The 16,244-nt window shown below is 37.1% G+C and overlaps 1 pseudogene; it reads right to left on the bottom strand.

Moving 5' to 3' along the window:
- Positions 1–16,244, bottom strand: part of LOC102916159 (60 kDa heat shock protein, mitochondrial-like) — a 59,403-nt pseudogene that overhangs the window by 11,467 nt on the left and 31,692 nt on the right.

Here is a 16,244-nt window from a genome sequence, read left to right as displayed (position 1 = left end):
GTCCCTGGTTTATTGATCTATCTCTCTCTCTCTCTCTCTCTCTCTCTCTCTCTCTCTCTCTCTCTCTCTCTCTCTCTTTCTCCTTTTTATAACAGAATCAAAGGAACTCCCTTGAGCCTCTTTCATAGGGAGCCAGTTAGGAGGAGTACACCTTCATGACATGATCACCTCCCAAAGGACTCACTTCCCAATGTCCTCACTTCAAAGGTCAAGACTTCAACATTCAAATTTTGGATAGAAAGAAACACAGATCATGGAAATGATAATACATGCAGAGCTAAGCATGAATAAAAGGTAAAGATATGGCAAACAATATGTAGTATTTGTTTCTTTTTAGATAACACATTTATATATTATTTCATGCTTTAGGGTATGTGTGTGTGTGGTGTGTGTGTGTGTGTGTGTGTGTGTGTGTGTGTGTGTGTGTGTGTGTGTTTCTTCTGGAGAAATAATAATAATGTGGATCAATGTCTAGGATTTTTGCTTGTTTGCTTGCTTGCCTCTTTGGTTTTTTTGTTGTTGTTGTTTTTGTTTTTGTTTTTGTTTTTGTTTTAAATACCAGCTCTAACTATGTAGCCAAGACTGATCTGGGCTACAATGGACTGTTAAACTTTGAATACCAGACTGGATTCAAACTTTCAGAGAAGTTCCTGACTCTTTCTCCCAAGTTCTAGGCTTATACACATGCACCGCCATATCTATAGAGACTAAATAACCCCTGCTCACTCTGTAAAGTAAGTAAACTTCTTGGCGATTTTCAGGATCAAATTCAATCATCACAGTATTTCTTTTTGTCCTTTTTCATGTATTTTTGAGACAAAGCATATAGAACAGCATGGATTGAAACTTGGGGCAATTCTCCTGCCTTGGTCTCTTGTACACTATAGTCTAGAGTTAACAGACCCACCTTCATCACAGTATTTCTTTTTAATTTACTATTTTATTAATTATTTGAGAATCCCCTACAGGTGCACAATATATTTTACTCTCATTTATTCCCAACTTCTCTTAGACCTACCCCCAACTTCATGTCCTCTTTCATTTTTTTTAAGAACACCCTGAGTTCACTTTGTACTATTCACACTTGTTGATGTGGGGCTATCAACTAAGCATAGTAAACCTATCAGGGGCCAAATCCTTAAGGAGAACTGATCCTCCCTCTCCCAGAAGCCAGCAAAAATCATCCAGAGGTAGTCTCCCTGTTCCATTTTGAAATGTTGACTGATTGATCTTGTGCAGACAACCACAGCTGCTGTGAACTCATGAATGTGGCCATCCTAGCTTATCCACAAGTCACCATTTTAGTCCAGTTCTTCCCAGACTCTGTATTTTACAGTCTTTCCACTTCCTCTTCCATAATAGTCCCTGAGCTCTAAGGGATATGATATGGCTGTCCCACTTAAACTGAGCTCTCCACAGACACTGTTCTCTGTGGTTGGACCAATTTTGAGTTTCTAAATTAACCACAACCCACTACATAAAGAAATGTCTTTGACAAGCTCTGATATTTGCATTAATCTATGGGTATAGAAGTGTAGATTTAGAAAGTAGTTTGATAATATAATCGTTTAGCAGAATAATAGTAGGTTTATCCCCAGGACCTATGAGCTCCCCAACTTTGAAGTTTGGTCCAGATTTACAGCACCAGGCACCAGCCTTAATGCAATCATAAAGTTGTTGATTACCTCAGTAATATCTGTCCCACTGTTATACCCATGGTCACATCTTGCCATTCTGGTCATTATTTGTCATTACTGTAGCTCACGAGATTTATGGCTGGGTAAGCTTATCACCAGGGAAGAAACTCCCTGGTCAATGGAAACGTAATTTCTCCTTGATGGAGGTATCCCACACCTGGAACGGGAGTGTTGTTTGTTTGTTTGATTGTTTCTTTTGTTGGCCACCTATGGCTTCTGAGAGGATCATTATCTCACATCATAGTATTTCTTGGTGGTTGATTTACAGTTGCTCAAAAATCTAATACTTAATACTCACCCCGCTTGACTAGGAGATGCTTGACATATGGATGTCTAGAAATCTCCCACACATTCTACAGACATCCAATGTCATAACCTTATCCTGTTTCCTCAGGACTATGAAATCATAGCACCTCAGATTTCATTAGAATAGTGAACATATATTTATCATTTCATTAAAGAGAATGCATGAAGGAAGATTTCCTGAAGAAGTGCAATGGAGAACAGTGAAGGAGGAAACATCTCTTGGTTTGCCTTCTTTTTACCTAATAAACATCACGGGGAAGCAAGCTATTTCCATAATTCATGGGCATCCTGTGATGTGCAAGGTTATTTTTGAATTTGTTTCTCCTGCAAGAAAAGGTTTCCTTCCTAAAATTAGATAGTGAGTCTACTTCCAAAGCCAGTAATCAAACATAAGTTAAAGCTCCTTAAATAAGGGAGAGAACATTTCAGAGCTCTAAAATCATTAGAAATAGGTCACTGAGCGCTTCAATAAAACTTCAGAAAAGGTTCCAATAAAGAAGGTATTCTCATTAGGAAGCTGGAAAGTAACCCTGCTATCAAACAGGAGGAAAATCACACACGCAAAAGCAGCGAAATATAGTCTATAAAGTCATTTAATGAAGCAGAAATTTGTATCTATGCCATATTTAATGTATTGCTAGAAATACCTCAGCAAATTCACTAATTATGAACCCAACATTATCCACAGTTATTATGGCTATTACTCAGCAATAGAAGATTTAAAGTTGGTTGTCTCTTTTACCATAGTTAGAAAAGAAATATTGGTACATATATGGCCTGCTTAAATAGGTTAAAAAATGGGAGGAAATTTACTAACTACCCCTTTAATTATGCAAACAGAGTTTCCATAATTCTGAAACTGAATTCTACGACACCCACAGATTTCCCTATAATCTCGCTGTAAACAGTAATTACAGTGTTCAGAGTAGAAAATGCTGTATTTTATGTTAAAAAACAGTCTCTTTTATTACCTCCTGTTTTAAGTCATTTCATAACTGTCTAAAACTTTTCTGGCAGGAAAATTTTTACATTCTTTGGAAGTCTTATCTTTATTTGTATGAAAAATATAAGAAAATTTGTTCAGCTGTTTTCAAATTAAAGGACAGTGAGGGAGGAAATTTGCTGTTGAATTTTAAAACACTATATTTAGCAGGTCCTTGGTGGATTGCATAATCACTTCAAGACTGTGGATTAACAATCAAAGAGAACACAGACACTGACCTACATTAGAGAAATTCTACATACACAACCAAAAGTTCACCCTCTTCAGAGGACAGAGAGCTGCTAAGTAACCTGTAACACATGTCCCAGCATTAATATACTCAGGACCAGGAAAAAAGCAACCTGAAGAGACTGAATTTAGGGGTAAGAAAAAGCAGCAGTCATACATACCCCAGTATTAGATTTCAGACCCCCCCAATCAGGGTTACAATGAAAAGCTCACTTATCTGCTTATTAAGAAGGTTTATATCCACAACTACTTTGGACCCTACATCATAGGGCTTATCCTCAGGATCCTGAGCAAAGCAGCCAGTGCTATTGAGCTAAAACAGAAGTAGAATGATTTCACAACTTTCCTGAGCTTCACACATGAGTATTTCATAACCACTTCACCCTGGTGTTCATGCAAAACTTCACTTACCAAGTGCCATCACTGTTTACTTCTCCCGTGGTTCTCATCTGCATGCACCAACCCTCCGTCCACTCAAATGATTTCTCAAGGCAGAAATCTAAGGCCACCCTTGATAATTCTCTTCTTTCATTTTATAATCCCTTCTCCAAGCGTCTCAGATTTCATTCACTCATTTTTGTTAATCTCCATTGCACCAATATTGTTAGGAGCACCAAAACTTTTTCTCTGGATCTGCAGGTGAATTTAAATAAAATTCATGAGCCTCGAGGTCTCTTCTGAAGCCTTGTGTATCGTTTTGCATCACAGTATTGTAGTCTTTTGTGTAGAGTGCTAATTTAGTTAAACAGACTCCAATAATCTCCCAGCTTCAAACTTCATTCTATTCCAATCTCTACATTGTAGGTGAAGTGTCATTTCTGAAATGCAAATGAATCCATGACTTTCTGTTGTTTAAAATTTCTAGAAATGTTATGTTTCTCTCAGGAGTTGTCTCAATTTTTTGTGTATTTACATTGAACTGAACACATCTTAGAGTTTACGTAAATCTTACTTACCTATTGCTTCCATTGGATTCTTTAGATTTACCAAAATATGTTCCCCTAATTTTCCACATTCTCTCTTTTCAAGAGACAAGGACAGTCATGATTTCTGTTAAAGCAATGGCACCTCTCACTATTGTGTCATTTAGTAAACACTTCATAAATATTTATTGGAGTAACAAAGTTCACATCCAAGAACAGTAATCAGAAGCCATGAGAGATCCATCTAATAAGAAATGCTACTGATTGAGTCCTGGAGTTAAACCAACCCCCCATGCTCATAAGTTATGCTGGAAAGTATTTTCATGAACAACTCATCAGGGAAAATATTCTCTCTCTCTCTCTCTCAAAACACAAATCTTCTCAATATCTTCACCTTACAGCATTTATTAAGACAAATATTTCACAACTAACAATGTCTATCTAATAAACAAGGACACAAAAATAGTATCTAATGTAAGACCTTAACATAAATGGTATTTTCTCTTTCTGCAAGTTACTACTTTCTAATAAATGCCTTTTTGGTCATTCCCTATTTCACCAACATGGGATTTGGCAAACTTCAAAGTTCATCCCATCAGTGTTATTCTACTATCATGATCAATTTTTAGCCTACTTTTCCCAGGTTCCTAGATGAACTATTATTTCTGACTATCTACATAAAGATGATTCTAGACAAGATTTGAATCCATGACTCAGTAAAGCTGATGGCCATTCGTAGTGTGGGTGGGCATCGTATGATCTTCTAAGGGCCTCAATAGAATTAAAATGTAGAGTAATGATCGATCTTTGGTGGTGCTAGCTGAGTCTGTCTGTCCTCTCCCTGGCATTTTTCTGTCCACAGGTACTCTGGTCCTTAGTGCTGTTCTGCCAGCTTTCCTGAATTTCAGGCTTGAAGGGAGCAAATCGTGAAGCTTCTGAGCTCCAATAACCAGATGACCTAATTTCTTAAATAGATTATATGTATACTTTACTGGTTCTGTTTCTCTGCAAAACTCGGTGATTCTATTTCATTTCTACATATTCTTTCCAGGTAACTAGAACAACATGATCTTCACAATTGATTACAAAATATCACCTACTTTTTTCTATACATTTATTTCAAGTCATTAAATGTTTCTTTATGCACTAGACTGTTTGTATATTATAGGATATTGTACTATTTGTTGTTCTATAAGCCCTTTACTACCTGAGGACACATTTTAATGATGTTTAATGCCACTTAACATAATTTTATATATATGAAAATATATCTTTTTATATTGTTCCTTCATTTTTCTTGTTTAATGTTCCACATGTACATCAGTGACAGATAGATAGATGATAGATCGTAGGTAGGTAGGTAGGTGGATAGATAGATAGATAGATAGATAGATAGATAGATATGATAGATAGATAGATGAGAGAGATGAACAAATGGGTAATAAATATGTTGAATAGTATTTAAATAGGAACATATAAAATTCAATATTATATTGAGGTATGTTTTTATAAAATTTATATACGAGTACATAAATTAGTTTGAATAACATCACACAGCTTTAATCATTGAAGTATTCTATTTTTTTATTAAGAGATTTCCTATTCATTTTACATACCAACCACAGAATCCCCTGTCTTCCCTCCTCCCACCTCCCAGCCTTCCCCCGCAACTCACCCCCATTCCCACCTCCTTCAAGGCAAGGTCTCCCATGGGGAGTCAGCAGAGCCTAATACATTCAGTTGATTCAGGTCCAAGCCCCACTTCCTGCACCAAGGCTATGCAAAATGTCTCACCATAGTCACTAGATTCCAAAAAGCCATCTCATACACTAGGGACAGGTCGCAATCCCACTGCCTGGGGGCCCCCTAAACAGTTCAAGCTAAACAACTGTCTTATTTATCCAGAGGGCCTAGTCCAGTACCATGAAGGCTCCTTAGCTGTTGGTCCACAGTTCATGCATTTCCACTAGTTTGGCTGGCCATCTCTGTACATTTTCCCATTGTAGTCTCAATATCCCTTGCTCATAGAATCCCTCCTCTCTCTCATCGATTGGACTCCTGGTGCCGGGCCGTGGATCTCTGCATCTGCTTCCATCAGTCATTGGATGAGGGTTCTATGATGACAGTTAGGGTATTCAGCCAACTGATCACCAGAGTAGGCCAGCTCAGGCACCCTCTGGACTATTGCCAGTAGTCCATGGTGGAGTCATCCTTGTGGATTGCTGGGTGTCACTCTGCTTCTTCCTATTCCCATGGTGTCTTCATTTATCATGGTATCTCTTTCCTTGTTCTCCCACTCTGTTTCTGTTCCAGCTCGAACCTCCTGCTCCCCTAAGCTCTCATCCCCCATCCCTTGCCCTCCATTACCCCCACCCACTCCCCAGTTTGCTCATGTAGAGTTTATCCATTTCTCAACTGCTGGGTGATCCATGCATACTTCCTAGGGTCCTCCTTACTAGCTGCCTCCCTGGAGCTGTGGGTTGCAGTCTAGTTATCCCTTGCTTTATATCTAGTATCCACTACACTGTTGGTGGGAATGTAAACTTATACAGTCACTTTGGAAATCAGTATGGCAGTTTCACAGAAAATTGGGAATCAATCTTCCTCAAGACCCAGCTATACCACTCTTGGGCATATACCCAAGGAATGCTCAATCATACCACAAGGACACATGCTCAACTATGTTCATAGTAGCATTATTGTAATAGCCAGAACCTGGAAACACCCTAGATGTCCTTCAACTGAAGAATGGATAAAGAACTACTCAGAGAAAAACAATGACATCATGAGGTTTGCAGGCAAATGGATGGAACTAGAAAATATCATCCTGAGTGAGGTAACCCAGATTCAGAAGGACAAACATGATATGTACTCACTCATAAGTGGATGCTAGAAGTATTCCAATTTTAACAGCTCAGTAGATATATCTTTCATTCCACAACATTTGGAAAATTCTGGATAATCATATGTTGATTTTGAACAGAAATTTATGAATGAGTGACATCTATGGTAACTCATGTGACTCTTGGTGATCATTCTTGGTAATCAATGACATTTTGCTATTCAATTGCCATTTATTTACTTAAATCTGCAGATATCATAAATTGTGTACCTGGGAAAGTGGGCTGTTTGATTATTTCCTAACCAAAAAAAAAAAAAAAAAACAACTAAAGCATTGCACATTAAAATAACAGATACATTCAATTTTGTATATCTACATTTAAAAATCTATATATGATACATAATGGTGTCAAAGATTTTAATACAGTTATTGACTATAGGAAACTATATTTGCACAGAATCCAGAAAGGAAAAAAACCTGTCATTTAACCTTTTAAAGATTTTTATTTCCTTTATTTATTTATTTAGTAGGAAGTAGGGGGAGTGTAAATGTACAAGCTTGTCATGGTATGCATATGTAGGTTAGAGGATACCTGTTACAGGAGTCAGTTCTTTCCTTCTATCATAAGGGTCCTGGGAACTGAACTCAAGTCATTATGCTTGGAGGCAAGTGCCTGTAGACAGTGATTCATTTCATCAGCCCTTTTATTCTTCTTCTAAAAGAATGAGAAGCCCTTTACTCTTAGTTGCAATAAAGGTCATCTATTTCCTCACTGGCAGAGTAGAAAGCTACTTAAAGTCAAAGATAAATGCCATCTGAAAGCTATGAAATTATGAAGGAAAGGAATAAATCAACACAGTGAAAACAAGCAGAGAAGAGGATAATAAATATTTGTTCCACCTATATGCATTGTGATACAATGAAAGGCTGGGAAGTACAACAGGCTGCTGGCTATACCTTGAACTCTAAGAACTTCTCTTCACCTTAATATGAATTTCCAACCAGAATATGACCTTCAAAGTCAGAATCTGGGAAAGTTTCAAAATGATCTGGATAAAATGTCCAGGTCCTAACGAGTGTTGTGAGAATATTAAAGGTGAAAAGTCTTCAGACCACAGCTCAAACTTTAAGGTTCACCCATTCTGTTAACTATAAGTCACAATGATCTGTGTCCTATTTCTCTCTTTACCACTGTCCTTTAACACTGGCCAATCTTGCCTACACTGATTTTAAACAGCAAGAAAAATAGCATCTTTTTTGAAAATGAAAGTACTGATTTGTGCATGTATGTGTGTTATTAATCCCAATATAGAAATACATGTGACCAGTGTGAGTTCATACTTTGAAAAATATGAAAATAATTGGCTTGGAATTAACAAAGTTACTGACATTTTAAAAGGCCATATGCAAGAGAAAAGGCACACAATTTTTGACTAAGTTGTAGGGTGAGCCCTTAACAATTACATCTTCGCATATACCCACATCACCATAGAAGCCAGAAGTTTTTCAAAACTAGTTAAGAAACACTAGTTGACCTTTCCATGTCATTCTGAGAAGTGCATCTTTATTAGTGCACCCTTTGAAAGTTGAAAAATGCAGAGATGTGAAAACAATGCTCTCCTAAAGAGAAAAAGGGGTACAAACCATGGATAGCTCTTCCCTTTCAGTAGTCAATTCTAGACAGTAGAAAAACATATTTGGAATTTTGACGTAAGATAATATGAAATGTTTTAAAAATGAATGTATGCCACACTTCAGAGATAAATAAAAAGATTAATATTGAGAGATGGAAATATAGCTCATTGGCAGAATGCTTAACTAACATGCTTCATGTCTTGGGTTCAATTTCCAATTCCCATCCCTGCAAAACATAATATAGCATTGAAATCACCACAACAGGGGGTCATATCAAGGCAGAAATGACAATCAGCTTTGAGATGTATGTACAAGTCTTGCTGCAAATCATCCTTTGGGCATTTTCTAACACAAACTTTTCAATGATGAACTAAACTTTACATTTATAATAGTGGTTTGTTTGAAAAAGTGGCAATATGATAAAAATCTAAAAGATTACTGTTCTGTAATAGGTCATCTGCCAATAAGATATGTGATTATGTTTTAACAAGCCTGTTTGAGGTCTTCACAAAGTAAATGATGCCAATAAGCACAGTAGACATTCTTTCCCATCTAATCAAAAATAAGCCTATGTTTATGCATGCTTGTCAAACTTGAATAAAATCTGGCAGGCTTCCTGTCAGGGAAGCCCCTTTCTATCAAAGTATTCACTACCAAATGGAAGAGCTGTCACTGACGAGGAAGTGCAAGTGTGGGCATTGAGGTTGATGCTGGGCCAGAACTCTCTAGCCATGGCATAGCATAGAATGGTAGGGAGGGCTGAAAGGCAGAATTGTCTATGTGCTTTCCAATCAATCAGTACCTTTAACTGCCAGTGCTCTTCAAGTATGCTGTGTGATGCTGTTCTTCCAATCTCCTTAAGAAAACTGCTAAAGGGAAACTTAAGAAATGAATCTTATCTCTTGCCAAAAAAAATAGATGTATTTTTGAAGTATAGAATTGTGTGGAAAAACAGTGGCAGAAAACCCAAGCATATGAAGAATAGTGTCTTTTTTATGCCACCACCGTTTGCTTTTCATAGATCAAGAAAGTATAGACTGTGTCATAGATAGAATATCAGCTCACACCACACACAAAAATCCATTCCATAAAGACTATAATTTTATTTTATTTTATTTTATTTATTTTATTTTACAATACCATTCAGTTCTACATATCAGCCACGGGTTCCCCTATTCTCCCCCATCCCACCCCCTCCCCTTACCCACAGCCTACCCCCCATTCCCACCTCCTCCAGGGCAAATCCTCCCCCAAGGACTGCGATCAACCTGGTAGACTCAGTCCAGGCAGGTCCAGTCCCTTCATCCCAGACTGAACCAAGTGTCCCTGCATAAGCTCCAGGTTTCAAACAGCTAACTCATGCAATGAGCACAGGATTTGGTCCCACTGCCTAGTTGCCTCCCAAACTGATCAAGCCAATCAACTGTCTCACCTATTCAGAGGGTCTGATCCAGCTGGGGGCCCCTCAGCCTTTGGTTCATAGTTCATGTGTTTCCATTTATTTGGCTATTTTTTTCAATAATTGAGTAAAACCGAAATTTATTATAAGCCACAGTCGTCCTAGGGACCTCCATGCTATGTATATAGCCTCTATGGTTCTATGGGTTGTGGTCTGATTGTTCTTTATTTTATATCTAGAATCCACTTATGAGTGAGTACATACCATGACTGTCTTTCTGGGTTTGGGTTACCTCACTCAGGATGATTTTTTCTAGTTCCATCCATTTGCCTGCAAATTTCATGCTTTCGTTGTTTTTCTCTGCTGAGTAGTACTCCATTGTGTATATGTACCACATTTTTTCCATCCATTCTTCCATTGATGGGCATCTAGGTTGTTTCCAGGTTCTGGCTATTACAAATAGTGCTGCTATGAACATAGCTGAGCATGTATCTTTATGGTATGAATCAGCATTCCTTGGGTATATGCCCAAGAGTGGGATGGCTGGGTCTTGAGGTAGTTCGATTCCTAATTTTCTGAGAAACCGCCATACTGATTTCCACAGTGGTTGTACAAGTTTACATTCCCACCAACAGTGGAGGAGTGTTCCCTTTGCTCCACATCCTCTCCAACATTGGCTGTCATTGGTGTTTTTGATCGTAGCCATTCTGACAGGTGTAAGGTGGTATCTCAGAGTCGTTTTGATTTGCATTTCTCTGATGATTAAGGATGTTGAGCATTTCTTTAAATGTCTTTCAGCCATTTGTAGTTCTTATTTTGTGAATTCTCTGTTTAGCTCTTTAGCCCATTTTTTAATTGGACTGTTCAGTATTTTGATATCTAGTTTCTTGAGTTCTTTATATACTGTGGAGATCAATCCTCTGTCAGATGTGGGGTTGGTGAAGATCTTTTCCCATTCTGTTGACTGTCTTTTTGTCTTATTGACTGTGTCTTTTGCCCTGCAAAAGCTTCTCAATTTCGAGAGGTCCCATTTATTAATTGTTGTGCTCAGGGTCTGTGCTGTTGGTGTTTTATTTAGGAAATGGTCTCCGGTGCCAATGCGTTCAAGAGTATTTTCTACTTTCTTTTCTATTAAGTTTAGTGTAACTGGATTTATGTTCAGGTCTTTGATCCACTTGGACTTGAGTTTTGTGCATGGTGACAGATATGGATCTATTTGTAATCTTTTACATATTGTCATCCAGTTATGCCAGCACCATTTGTTGAAGATACCTTCTTTTTTCCACTGTATAGTTTTGGCTCCTTTGTCAAAAACCAGGTGTTCATATGTGCATGGATTAATGTCAGGGTCTTCAATTCGATTCCATTGGTCCGTATGTCGGTTTTTATACCAGTACCAAGCTGTTTTTATTACTATAGCTCTATAGTAGATTTTGAGGTCAGGGATGGTGATGCCTCCAAAGGTTGCTTTATCGTATAGGATTCTTTTAGCTATCCTGGGTCTTTTGTTTTTCCATATGAAGTTGAGTATTTTTCTTTCCAAGTCTGTGAAGAATTGTGTTGGGATTTTGATGGGGATTGCATTGAATCTGTAGATTGCTTTTGGTAAGATTGCCATTTTTACTATCTTAATCCTACCTATCCATGAGCATGGGAGATCGTTCCATTTTCTGATATCTTCTTCAATTTCTTTCTTTAGAGATTTAAAGTTCTTATCAAAAAGGTCCTTCACTTGTTTAGCTAGTGTTATCTCAAAATATTTTATATTATTTGTGGCTATTGTAAAGGGTGATGTTTCTCTGACTTCTTTCTCAGCCCTTTTATCATTTGTGTATAGGAGGGCTACTGATTTTTTTGAATTGATCTTGTATCCTGCCACTTTACTGAAGGAGTTTATCAGCTGTAGGAGTTCCTTGGTAGAGTTTTTGGGGTCACTTATGTATACTATCATATCATCTGCAAATAGTGAAAGTTTCACTTCTTCCTTGCCAATTTGTATCCCTTTGATCTCCTTTTGTTGTCTTATTGCTCTAGCTAGAACTTCTAGTACTATATTGAATAAATATGGGGAGAGTGGACAGCCTTGTCTTGTTCCTGAATTTAGTGGTATCGCTTTAAGTTTCTCTCCATTTAATTTGATGTTTGCTGTTGGCTTGCTATAAATTGCTTTTATTATGTTTAGAAATGTTCCTTGTATTCCTGATCTTTCTAAGACCTTTATCATGAAGGGGTGTTGGATTTTGTCAAAGGCTTTTTCAGCATCTAAGGAGATGATCATGTGGTTTTTTTCTTTCAGTTTGTTTATATGGTGTATTACATTGACTGATTTTCATATGTTGAACCATCCTTGCATCCCTGGGATGAATCCTACTTGGTCGTGGTGGATGATTGTTTTGATGTATTCTTGGATTTGGTTTGCCAATATTTTGTTGAGTATTTTTGCATCAAGGTTCATGAGGGAGATTGATCTATAGTTCTCTTTCTTTGTTGCATCTTTGTGTGGTTTGGGTATCAGGGTAATTGTAGCCTCATAAAAAGAGTTTGGTAGTGTTCCTTCTGTTTCTATTGTGTGGAACACTTTGAAGAGTATTGGTATTAGTTCTTCTTTAAAAGTCTGGTAGAATTCTGCACTGAAACCATCTGGTCCTGCGCTTTTTTTGGTTGGGAGACTTTTGATGACTGTTTCTATTTCTTTAGGGGTTATTGGTCTATTTAAATGGTTTATCTGGTCTTGATTTAATTTTGGTATATGGTATTTATCCAGAAAATTGTCCATTTCTTCCTGGTTTTCCATTTTTGTGGAGTACAGGTTTTTGAAGTATGATCTGATGATTCTCTGGATTTCCTCGTTGTCTGTTGTTATGTCTCCCTTTTCATTTCTGATTTTGTGAATTTGGGTGCTCTCTCTTTGCCTTTTGGTTAATTTGGCTAGGGGTTTGTCTATCTTGTTGATTTTTTTCAAAGAACCAACTCTTTGTTTGATTGATTTTTTTGTATTGTTCTCTTGTTTTCTATTTTGTTGATTTCAGCCCTCAATTTGATTATTTCCTGGCGTCTATTTCTCCTGGGTGAGTTTGTTTCTTTTTGTTCTAGAGCTTTCAGTTGTGCTGTTAATTCATTGGTATGGGATTGCTCCATCTTCTTTATGTGTGCATTTAGAGCTATGAATTTTCCTCTTAACACTGCTTTCATAGTGTCCCATAAGTTTGGGTATGTTGTACTTTCATTTTCATTGAATTCTAGGAACTCTTTAATTTCTTTCTTTATTTCTTCCTTGGCCCATTGATGTTTCAGGTGGGCATTATTCAGTTTCCATGAGTTTGTGGGTTTTCTATAATTTTTGTTGTTGTTGAGGTCTAACTTTAAGGCATGGTGGTCTGATAAGATACAGGAGGTTATTCCAATTTTTTTGTATCTGTTGAGATTTGTTTTGTGTCCTAGCATGTGGTCAATTTTTGAGAAGGTTCCATGGCGTGCAGAGAAGAAGGTATATTCTTTTGTGTTAGGATGGAATATTCTGTAGATATCTATTAGGTCCATTTGAGTTATAACATCTGTTAGGTCCTTTATTTCTTTGTTAAGTTTCAGTCTAGTAGATCTGTCTTTTGGTGAGAGTGGTGTGTTAAAATCTCCCACTACTAATGTGTGGGGTTTGATATGCGTTTTAAACTTTAGTAGTGTTTCTTTTATGAATGTGGGTGCTTTTGTATTTGGAGCATAAATGTTTAGAATCGAGACTTCATCTTGGTGGATTTTTCCTGTGATAAGTATGTAATGTCCATCCAGATCTCTTTTGATTGATTTTAGTTTGAAGTCTATTTTATTAGATATTAGGATAGCTACACCAGCTTGTTTCATAAGTCCATTTGCTTGGAAAGCCTTTTCCCAGCCCTTTACTCAGAGATAGTATCTGTCTTTGAAGTTAAGGTGTGTTTCTTGTATGCAGCAGATGGATGGGTCCTGTTTTCTTATCCATTCTGCTAGCCTGTGTCTTTTTATAGGTGAGTTGAGACCATTGATATTGATGGATATTAATGACCAGTGATTGTTAATTCCTGTTATTTTTTGTGGTTGTGTTGTATTGTCCTTCTGTGGTGTATGTTGGTGTGGGATTATCTATTGCTTGATTTTTCATAGATGTGTTTAGCTTCTTTGGGTTGGATTTTCCCTTCTAGTGCTTTCTGTAGGGCTGGGTTTGTGGACAGGTATTGATTAAATCTGGTTTTATCCTGGAATATTTTGTTTACTCCGCCTATGGTGATTGAGAGTTTTGCTGGGTATAATTGTCTGGGTTGGCATCTGTGGTCTCTTAGTGTCTGCATGAGATTTAAGACTATAATTTTAAATTTACGAATAAAAACAATAAAATTTCTTATACAAAAATGTGTTCTCCTTTGAGTTGATTTCAAAGTTTAAAGCTCTATTTGCAGGAGAGGAAAAGAACCATCACTGGTCGGAGAAAGGGCTATGAAGGATGCAAATAAGAACAAAGTGTATGTATGTATGCATGACATAAAGAACCCAATATTTGTATGCTAACTACAAACAAATTAATTTTTTTAAATCTCCCAAGGTCAAAAAACATAAGCCAAAGAAAAATTATGAATTAGACTACACTAAATTTCAAAACTTATTTTCATAAAAAAATATACTAGTAGAAAAAGTCACAGGCTAAGAGAAAATACTTGAAATATATAATAAAAAGAAGGGTTATAAATACAAATCACAACTAGATAAATACTAAAATATACACATACATTAACCAAAAGAGATCCTCAACAGCATTCACAGAGAGATTATTTGTATTTGCTAGAAACGAAACACACACACACACACACACACACACACACACACACACATACCCATAAAAGCATTAAATAAATCAATTTGGTTTGTTTTTGGAGAGGAACCAACAATAAACATCAAAATGAACAGATCGTACCAATCTATCATAATGCCAGCAAATATCACAAACACAGCATGTGGAAGACAGGCACAGTGAATGCATTCCATGTAACTTCCTTTATTACAACTTCAATTAGTAGGCAAAATACCTACAATACTAGAAACCAGCACATGCCCTGCAATGAGGAGATGGTGGGGTTCAGAGGTGAGGAGGCACAGTCATGTGCTGAGGTCTTACTGCTTGGGTAGAAGTGGTTTCACAATAACTTCATTTTGAGATTTAAGTAATTGCATTTATATGCATGTAATATACTTTGATTATATATTATTTATTCTTTTTCCATGGAGCAAAATCATGCCATTTCTTCCAATAAATGAAAAATAAAGCAAAATAGTAACATTAAAAATATACCATTAATATAAGTCTGATTAAATCCTGTCTTTTATCAAAATAAACTAAAACGAGTAACATAGTGATTTTTTTGTTGTTGTTAAATCTATAAGTATGTCCTTTCAGAATTAAGACCAAACACATACAGATAAGTGAAGTGAGAGACTAAACGATCTACCCTGAATGGAAAGGTCAGTTGTGGGGCTGACTTGTAGGGCCCAGGTCCTACTCTAGGAAGCCTACTGCTATTTCTGCTGTTATATAAGTGTTTTGAAGTTAAAAATAATGATGATGATGATGATTTTGGCTCTCCAGTGATGACGACCTCCCTACAAGAACATGCCTCTCACAAAGGATCTCCTTCATCCCTCTCCAGAAGAGAAGATGAAACATACAAAGCGCCCAATGCAAAGCCCCAATTCCTACTTCATGGGTCTGAAATACCCAGTATGCTATAAGAGCTATGTCTTCAGCCATGTGCAAACAGGGGTTTTGTGAGTTGACCCTCCCAGGAGCACTCATTTCCAGAGGTCTTAAGGCCGAGATCACTAAACCCTGGCCTCTGCCATGCTAGCATAGTGAACACATTGGTTACTTAGACAGAACTGAGTCTTGATCAGCATTTAACTGCTGTGGATCTTCATTTTACATCTGTAACACAGAAATTGAACTTTATCTGCCTCCCAAAGCTGATATGAACAGTAATCTAGCTCTTGACATTGAACTGAATGACAAGTAATACTCTTGATATGGTTTGTAGTTTCTATTTTGTTTTGTTTAGTGAACATGAGATGACTCAATCTCACCACAGTGTATGCACAGGTGAAGGCAAAGTAAAAAGAGATGGAAGTCAGTGAAGACAGAGGTTTAGGGTCTACCTGAGAGATGAGGAATCTCTAAAGCAGTAGGAGCCAA

The sequence above is a fragment of the Peromyscus maniculatus genome, chromosome 2, assembly GCF_049852395.1.
Source record: "Peromyscus maniculatus bairdii isolate BWxNUB_F1_BW_parent chromosome 2, HU_Pman_BW_mat_3.1, whole genome shotgun sequence".
In the NCBI taxonomy this organism is placed as follows: Eukaryota; Metazoa; Chordata; class Mammalia; order Rodentia; family Cricetidae; genus Peromyscus; species Peromyscus maniculatus.
Note: the sequence above shows the minus strand (reverse complement) of the source record. Positions and strands in the feature narration are given on the sequence as shown.